General features: G+C 39.1%; 1 pseudogene; it reads left to right on the top strand.

The window, feature by feature from the left end:
- The first annotated feature begins 3,239 nt into the window (after positions 1-3,239).
- On the top strand, positions 3,240-4,377 carry LOC141417258 (insulin-like growth factor 2 mRNA-binding protein 1; annotated as a pseudogene).
- The last annotated feature ends 4,846 nt before the right edge of the window (positions 4,378-9,223 follow it).

Genomic DNA, 9,223 nt, shown 5'->3' with positions numbered 1-9,223 from the left:
GTGAGAAGTATTAGTAGGATTGTTCAGAAAGTCAGCCATTTGTCTCTATATTGTACAGCTTACTCCCAGAAAGGAGCTATGAATTGGTTCCCAGAATTTTATGTCACTTTAGATATAATTTTTTTTGTATTTGCTTATACTGTTTTTGGAGCAGGATTTCTTGCAGTCTGTGCTATGAGGTTGGGAAAAGTTCCTAGATTCATGGTTTGATGACATTGTCTTTGGTGTATCTTGTTTCATTCATTCCAATCTGTTTTGGAAGGAGATTGAATAAATGTGTTAATTTATTGCTGCATTTTCCAGATGTCCCAACACCTCTCTTAGTGGTTATGTAGCATTCCATAACCAGGATGAAGCTTAGTGTACTGAACTAATTGCAACTGACATCGTCCAAATGATTTCTAATTTTTCATCGTTATAAAAATGCTGTGAAAATTTTGTAACTAAATGTCTATGCACATTCCTGATCATCTTCTTTTTCAGCACCTTCTTTTTCCACCAGATCATATATGGACCCAGATAAACTGATCCCTGGATTCAGCTGCATGATGTTCCAAAAGGGATGTTCTTTACCTTCATTGCTGTTCTTCCTCTGTGCCCTCCTATGCTTCTTGAATCCTATATAGCTTCTTGCACAACACCTTCTACCTATTCTCTTTCACTTCAACAAAACTGCTTTTTTTTTTTACAGAATTCTGTGGTTCAGGGATTCATTTCCCTCAGGGCTTTCATTGTTTGACAATCAGTGTGACAGTCATTCAACTAACATACAGATTGCACATTTTGTGTATAATGTGCTACAATTTGAATGCAGTTCTTTATGGACTTACCTTGGTTTCTGATTATAGGTTTTGACCTTAATACAGAAGTTTTTTTTCTTTTATGATGGTTCAGGGTTTGAACTCATGGCTTCACACTTGGTACAGAAGCACTCTACTACTTTAAGTAATGCATCCAGCCCTTTAGGGACTTACTTTTGATGTGAAATTATTGAAAGTGTAATCTTCTTTCTAAAAGAATAATAACACACTGACTTTGGATGAAATATTTGATATGAATGCAGACCTTTTTATTGGTATTTTATTCTCCATAGCAAACCAATTCAGACTTCCTGTCTACACATGTAAATACATAAATGCTAAGCATGAAATGACAAAATAAGGATAAGTTGTTGCCTTCTTTTTTGGATCAGTCTTTGCTTTCTGGATCAGTCTTTGTATTAAGTCTACCACTGAAGTACTCCATAACAAGGTACTTTTTTAACAAAGTATCCCAAAGTACTTTCACTTTGGGGATAAAGACTGCAGCTTCTGTCTTAGGTGAGTGTGGTTTTCTGTCTTGTCTCTCTGTCTTATCACTCACTCTGGGAAATATCACCTGCTCTCTATGGGAAAGCCCAGGGGAGAGGTGGGAAAGGCCTGGGGAGAGGTGAGACAGCTGCCATGTTGTGAGTACACTCAGGCAGTTGGTGGAGAGTCCATGCACTGAAGAACTGAGGCCTTGCCATGAGCCACAGGAGCCTTCAAAAGATCCTGTACTAGTCAGCTTGAGATGTCGGCAGGTTTGTGAGAGGTCCCAAGTCAGAATTATCCAGTTAAGCTGTTCCCAGATTCCTGAGCTCTAAACACTACAAGATAATAAATGCTTGTTCTTTTAAGATGCTAAGTTTGGGGGTAATTTGTTAAGTAGTAACATATAACTACTAAGAAAGCAGGAATTTATTCACTAATTTATTGTACAATTTCAAAAATATTTACTGAGTTTCTCTAGGTACTACTTTAGGCATCGAGGACACCACACTGAACAAAAGGGAAAGTTCTCCTTCCATGAAAATTACATTCAAATGTACCATGTCATTTTTCTCCAATTTCTGAGTATTTATTTTAATCAGTTTCAGTTTCAGAGAGCAATGACTTTAGCACATACTATAAATAGAAAGGAACATACACAGGGAATTAATTGCAATATCATTGCCATGGCAGGAATAACAGATGTAAGCTGAATGAACCCCACGAATAACATAAAAAATTAGCCCTACTAAGGAGCTACCTGTTCAGTAAACACATTGAAGCCAGAGAATCCATAAGCTGCCACATTATTCTGGGCTCCTGGACAATACTGCTATAGCTGTGATCCACACTAGTAAAGTCAGCCTTCACCCTGTCTCAGAAAAGTTAGGTGGCTCTAGAAGCAGCAGAAAAACTGCATATTGCACATATTGTATAGGTGCAGTTGCTTGGCGGGAGCTGGTTGATGCAGAAACCAAGCAGTATATGAGTCAGGAGATAGGGTCTCCATGTTGTTAGTCTCCAATACATAGAGTAAGACCCACTCAAAGACATAGAATGGGTAAGAGTGTGAGCCATCTACATGTTGTCCAACATGACCACAGCTGTCAAGAAATATTCAAAGGGGAAAAGGCTAATGTAAAAGAATAACAAGAATAAAGTCACTGTATTGATGACTATGATTTGAAGAGAACTCAAGCCAAGGAGCTAAGTTGTATTGAGTACCTACTGTGTGTATGGTACTAGATTATGAATCTTTGTACTGGTATTTAATACTCATAACCTTGCAAGATAATTATTTTATTTTCAGGTATGGAAACTGAAGCTCAGCAGCATTAAATAACTTAGCCAAGGTCCCCCAAGAATCAGATAAGAAGATTTGAACCAGGTACTTCCTTCAAAGCTCAAGAAACGAACATTGCATTCTTAGTGCCACACAACATTATAATAGCTTAGAAAGCTCAGGGAGGAAAACCAGAGAAGGAAGAGAAGGAGGAGAAAAATGATGAGGAGGAGCAAAAGGAAAAGGAGGAGGCTGAGGAGGAGGAGAAAGTGGAAGAGCAGAGGATTAAGACTAGGAGGACTGATAGAAGAAAGGGATAGAGGAAGAGGAGGATAAGATGGAAGAGGGGGAGGACAAAGAGGAAGAGGAAGGAGGAAAAAGAAGTAAGAAAAAGAGGAGTAGATGCAGGAGAAGAAGAGGAGGAGGATGAGGAAGTAGAGGAAAAGGAGAAAGATCATGATCACAGAACTGCATCTGAGACTGGGATGCTGTGATACAGAGAATGAATGTACTGGCACTTTAACTATAAAGAAAAGAAAGAATATTGGACTAGTAAATGGCCAATTTAAAAATGTTCCTTTGTTGCCTCATGATTCAAAATAAAACATTAATTCATTATAGATTTAATGGGGGAAAATAAAAGAGAACATGGGCTGAACTCTGGGACAATGACCAGGGTTAGGAGGCATGCAGAAATGGATTTGTGGGACAGCTGGTGTTACATCACAAAACAGGTCCAGTCCAAGATAAACATACATAAGAAAGAGAATGCAGTATATCTGAAAAGATCATCAGTGCACACTCCACACCACAGGGCTGTTCCTTAACATTTAACATCATCTAAGAGAGTTTGCATAAGGAGGCAAAGAACATGAAAGTGGCTGGTGAACATCCTGTAGACCTTGAAGATCCTGGCTTATAAAAACTTGGCAGAAAATCTAATTGGTAAGGAACTCATAACCTGGAGCATGTGAAGCAGGGTACAAAGATGAAAATCACTGTCTACTCACTGCAGGACCTTATTCTGTACAACTTTGAGAGGGCCATCATGGTGGAGGATGTTATGAAGTTCTGGTAAAAGTCTGAACAAGGGATCATGAAAAACATTTAGGAAACCCATGAGACCAGTGTGCCCATCATGAACCTAAAGACTCACCTAGTACCTGGTCTCAACCTGGCTGCTTTGGTCTTTTCCAGCCTAATCTAGTGCAGCCCCATCATCATTCTTTAGTGTTAACAATGCTGCTCCCTACCTCTCTTTTATGCAGGCTCCAGACCAGGAGATGTTGCAGGTGTTTATTCCTGCCAAGGCAATAGGTGCCATGATTGGCAAGAGGAATTGGCACATAAAGCACTCTCTGAGGCTTGCCAGGGCCTCCATCAAGATTACTCTGCTTGAAGCACAAGAGTCCAAAGTTCAAAAGGTAATCATCACCAGACTCCCATATCCTCAATTCATGTCTCAGGGTAGAATCTCTGGCAAACTTGAGAGGAGAACTTTTTTTGTACAGGGGAGGAAATAAAGATGGAGACCCACATAAAGATGCTGGCCTTGGCAACTGGCCAGATCTTCAGAAAAGACAGCAAAATATGGTGAATGAGTTAGTTGTGGAATTTGAGAGCAGCTGATGTGGTAGTTCTAAGGTACCAGACTCCAGATGAGAACAATCAAATAATTCTTTTATGATCATCAGGCATTTCTATGCCAGCCAGATGGCTCATCAGAAGATCTGAGACATATGTGACCAGGTAAAGCAGCAAAACCAGAAGGGATAGAATGACCTCACACAGGCACTGAGGAAGTGACCAGCCCCTTAGTATTCCATTGTGTCTACAGCAACTGACAAACTGCAGAACCAGCTCTATAAGCATGCATGAGAATGAATGGGAATCAAAGACCCTTAGGCCTACTTGGAAATCAGGTTTGTGTACTGCCTTGCAAAAGATGTTCCAATGAGGAACAATGATCTCTGGATCCCAAACACCAGATCAATTGGACCAACATGACCCACATCTCAAAATGTCACCATTGACCCTAGCTCAGAGTATTTTTACACTTGGATTGTTTAGGTTAAATCTCCTGTCCCAAGCAAGAGTACAAGTCAGACCCCAAAGGAGAACAGAAATAAAATTTCATTCATGTTTTTAACATTTCCAAGAAGGGTAAGGGACAGGGCAGTGGATTCGAAGCATTCTCTGATTTTACTGCAGGAATTAGAAGAGTCAGATAGCAATGATGAGACTGTAATTTGAAGCGACAACATTAGAAATCATGAGCAAAGTTACAGGATGGAAAAACAGACAGGGGGAATGAAGACAACAAAGAAAAGTGCCAAACAGTTCCAAGCACATTCCTGTTCTCTGGGAGGTGTATTGGAAGGTGACATGGCAATCACAGGGTAATTAAGACAGCCATGGTGACAGACTGGCAAATCTAGATGCCGGATAATCCCACATTCCTGAAAACCTAATACACATTGTTAGGTTTTGGTGAAAGTGAGTGCTCCAGTATAGAAAGCGAGCCTTGGTAAAGAAAGAGATTTTGTCACACCCCTCACCTCTGAGAACTGTAGCAAGACTATATTTTGAGAGAGGGCCTATTGTTTGAGACTCTGGTAGCATACAGTTTTAAGAACATGGAGCAATCATGGCTCAGGGAGCTTTGGTACACACTGCCAAAGCATCTGGGTAGGAAACAGCTGTAAGAGGTGGTCACTGAGAATGTGATAGTCTGATGTGCCAAAGAAAGTTTGAAGCAGTGATGTCTCTGGCACCTGAAGGGCTCAATTGTCTGAGGTTCGGCTCACCCTGGCAAGGATCTAGACTTGCCTGAGGGTTGTAGCATAAACAAAACCCTGAGCATGTGGCTGCATTGTACTCAGACTATAGATCCTGCCTGGCTGTTTGTGTTGGCTTTTATGTGCATCAGAGGGTATTGAGCCCAACTCTGTGAAATTACATTATATCTACTACTTCTTGCCTTACTCAGAGAGATGCAATACTGATCATAGTCTGAGAGGACAAAGGCCAATCTCCTGGGAAGTGCATCTCTAAAAGATGAGATGAACTTTTGATCAGAGTCTGAAAGCACAAAGGCCAATCTTTGAGAAATGCCTCCTGGTGTATATCTGCTGTCAAGTGGGTCTAATCTCCCCAGCATATAATTGCCGAATACCACAATTTCCATAGCCTCTACCACAAAACAGGGAGGTGAACCCCTTGTTGGGTCTGGGAACCTGAAGAGCAAATGAGTGTGTTAGTATCCCATCACCCATAGAGAGCACTATGAGCTCTTCACCCTGAGAAGGAGATACTGATAAATCTGTGATTTCAAAGTTGTTTCCCCCCATAAAGGGCAAAGAGACAAGCTCATCAAAGAGAGCCCACATGCAATATTCCATGGCAATGGGAAGAACCCACCTAACCTTTACCCTAACCCAGATTTAAAGCATCTGTAAAAGTCACCAGCCTTCACCTGATTCTGGCTCTCCTGCACTGCTCTAGGTGCAGTCTTTTCTTTCTCTAATAAATCCTATTTTATGTGCCAACCTTGTTGTCTCATAAGTCAATCAGCTGTCTCATGAGTCAATTCTTTACCAGTGAAGGCAAGATCCCTTCACACCAGCCTGCAATACCCTGGGCAACATCTGAAAATACTGAGGCCCACCTCCATGAATCACACGTTGTTGTGTGTTACCTTCTAGAAGAGTCTTAGGGACTCTTAGGTCCTTAAGTCTTAGGTCCCAGACCCTCCAATTCACACGAATTTCATAGTCTCCTTCAACACAAGGAGGTGAACTAGAGTTGGACCTCAAAGCACTGAGACATGTGTGTGTTTGCTTACAGGCAGTACTAAGTCCAGATCCTCTGAGTTTTGAATCTTCCATGGCATCCTCTTACACACATGAAAGTAAACTGTTCTCAAGGGTCTGTAAGCAACCTTACAGGCGAGAGCTTTGTCCCCTCAGTCCTATCCCAGTCAGTGCAGAACACAGTGATTTATTTGTTCCCTAAACTCTCTGACACATTCTGGCATCACTCTGGGCATGAACAAATGCAGCCATAATCTAGGGGACCTTTGCCAGAGGGCCATAATCTAGGGGACCTTTGCCAGAGGGAACCTGCCCAGAAAGTGTGTAAAGCTTTCTGTGGTCAGTAGCAGGTCCCAATAGCCAAAAAGAAAGCTTTATATTAAAACAGCCCAGAAACTGAAAATCAACCTCTCTACAAGAGACTTCAGCTACTTTCCCTTGTTCTGAGCTTAGCTGGGCTGAAGCACAATACCCTTCCATGAGAACATGGAAGAATGCTTGTCTGCTGAGCCATAAACCTGGCTCAGTGGTGAGAATTAGCAAGTCAACCAAGCCACTACACCATCCTGCCTGAGCATTCAGAATACATCAAATGAAAGATTAAGGCTGAATAAAACTCTCAATTAAAGACTTAGCCTCTCCTGAGGTGCAGCTCTCATGTCAGAGCACCTGCCTAGCAGCCCAAGTTCCTGAGTTATAATCCCAGTCCAAAAGAAAAAGTCCTAACCTCAGAATTGCAAACATCAAGCCAGAAACACAGGAAATATGGGAAATCAGGTGCCAGAACTCAATTAAATCTGAAAACTCCACAGTAATAAACAACAATGAATTGAAATCTCAGATAAACAATTCAAAAATTATTATAACAATGATCAAGGAAATTAAAGAGGAAATAAATAAATGCTTAAATGACATCCAAAAAACACAATGAGTTGAATGAAATAAAAATGCAATACATGTCATGAAAAAGTAATTCAATGTAGATTCATAGATTCCGAAAGAAGGTTAATTTCAGAGGTTTGAAATGAAAAGCTAAATAAATCAAATAAAAAGTTCAGTTGGACCGGATCAAAAAGAAGAAAGAGTATCAGGGTTTGAAAGCAAGTTAGATTTGTTAGAACATACAGGTGAATATATGGAAAAAAACTAAAGATTCATGAAGAGAACATGCAAGAATTCTGGTAAACCATTAAAAGAAAAAATCTAAGAATCATGCACATAGAAGAAGGAGATCAGGGGAAAGCTAAAGTACTCGAATATTATTCAATAAAATAATAGCAGGAAATTTCTCAAATTCATGAGAAAGAGATGGTATCCAAGTACTGAGGGCATTTAGGTTTTTAAGCTGTAAGATTTGAAAAGCATCTCACTAGGTCATACAATAAACATTAGGTATAGAGAATGGGAAAGAACACTGAAATCTGCAAGAGCAAAGTGTTAAATCACTTACAAAGGCAAACCCTTCTGAATAAGAACAGATTTCTCAGCAAATATTAGAAGTAAAGAGAGCATGGAATGATGCATTTAAAGCCCTGGAAAAATAACTGCCTACCTAGATTACTGTATCCAGCAAAACTATCATACATAATTGAAGGAGAAATAAAAACTTTCCTTAATAAACAAATCAAAAGCAATTCATGACCACTAAATAGTTGCTGAAGAAGACAGTTAAAAAAACACTAATACAGAAGAGGAAAATAAATACAACTATAAAAATACAGAAAATAAAACATAGGAGGAGTAAAAAGAATCAAGCACCAAAAAACCAATAAAAGAAGGAATTACTACATATCTTTTAATAATAAAACTGAATGTTAATCTTCTCTATTTTCCAATCAAAGGACAAAGACCGGGGAGACTAGATTAAAAAATAAGAACTGATCATTTGTTGCATTTAAGAAATATATCTCAATGGGTGAAGGGAAGATAATGGAGATAGATGTGGGGGTGAATTCAGCTATGATATATTGTAAAACGTTTGTAAATGTCACAGTATACCCCCAGCATCACAGTAATAACAATAAAAAACTAATTTATCTCACTGGCAAAGAAAAACATAGGCTTAGGTTAGAAAGGATGGAAAAATATTTTCTAAGCAATGTAGACTGAAAGCACACTGGAGTACATATATTCAAATCTGGAAAGGCAGACTTCAAACCAATTTAATCAGAAGAGACAAGGAATGTCACTTCACATTGATAAAAGCGATGATCTAGGAGTTGGAAATAACAATTGTGAATATATACAAACTGAATGACATCTCACCAAACATTATAAAGCAATACTTCTGGACATAGAAACACAGATATATCCATAAACAATATTAGTAGATGACTTTAATACCTCACTCTTACTAATAGGTCATCAAAAATACAATCAACCAGGAAACTTTGGAATTAAACCACACTATCAGTCAAGAGGGCCTAAGAGCTAATTACAGAATATTTCACCCAGTATTCCCAGAACACACATGCTTCTCAGGAGTTCATGGAAATTTCCCTCAATTATACTGGATCTTAAGACATAAAGCAAGTCTTAACAAACACAAATAAACTGAAATGATATATTTTATCAAACCACAATTAAATTGGAATCAAACCACAATGAGAAAGTACATAATATATTTAAATACATGGAAACTGAACAGTTTACTCTAGAGTAATAAGTGAGTCATCCATGAAATAGGGTATATTAAAACGGTCCTAAAGCCAAATGAAATTAAAACACAATTTACTTGAAAGTTTGGGAGACAGTTAAGGGAGGGCTAAGATGAAAGGTGATTCCTGTAAGTGTCCTTATTAAAAAATCAGAGAGGTCACCAAAATTATTGTAATGATGAA

The sequence above is a fragment of the Castor canadensis genome, chromosome 15 (genome assembly GCF_047511655.1).
Source record: "Castor canadensis chromosome 15, mCasCan1.hap1v2, whole genome shotgun sequence".
NCBI classification, from domain to species: domain Eukaryota; kingdom Metazoa; phylum Chordata; class Mammalia; order Rodentia; family Castoridae; genus Castor; species Castor canadensis.
The sequence above is the reverse complement of the archived record's forward strand: the minus strand, read 5'-3'. Positions and strand labels throughout refer to the sequence as shown.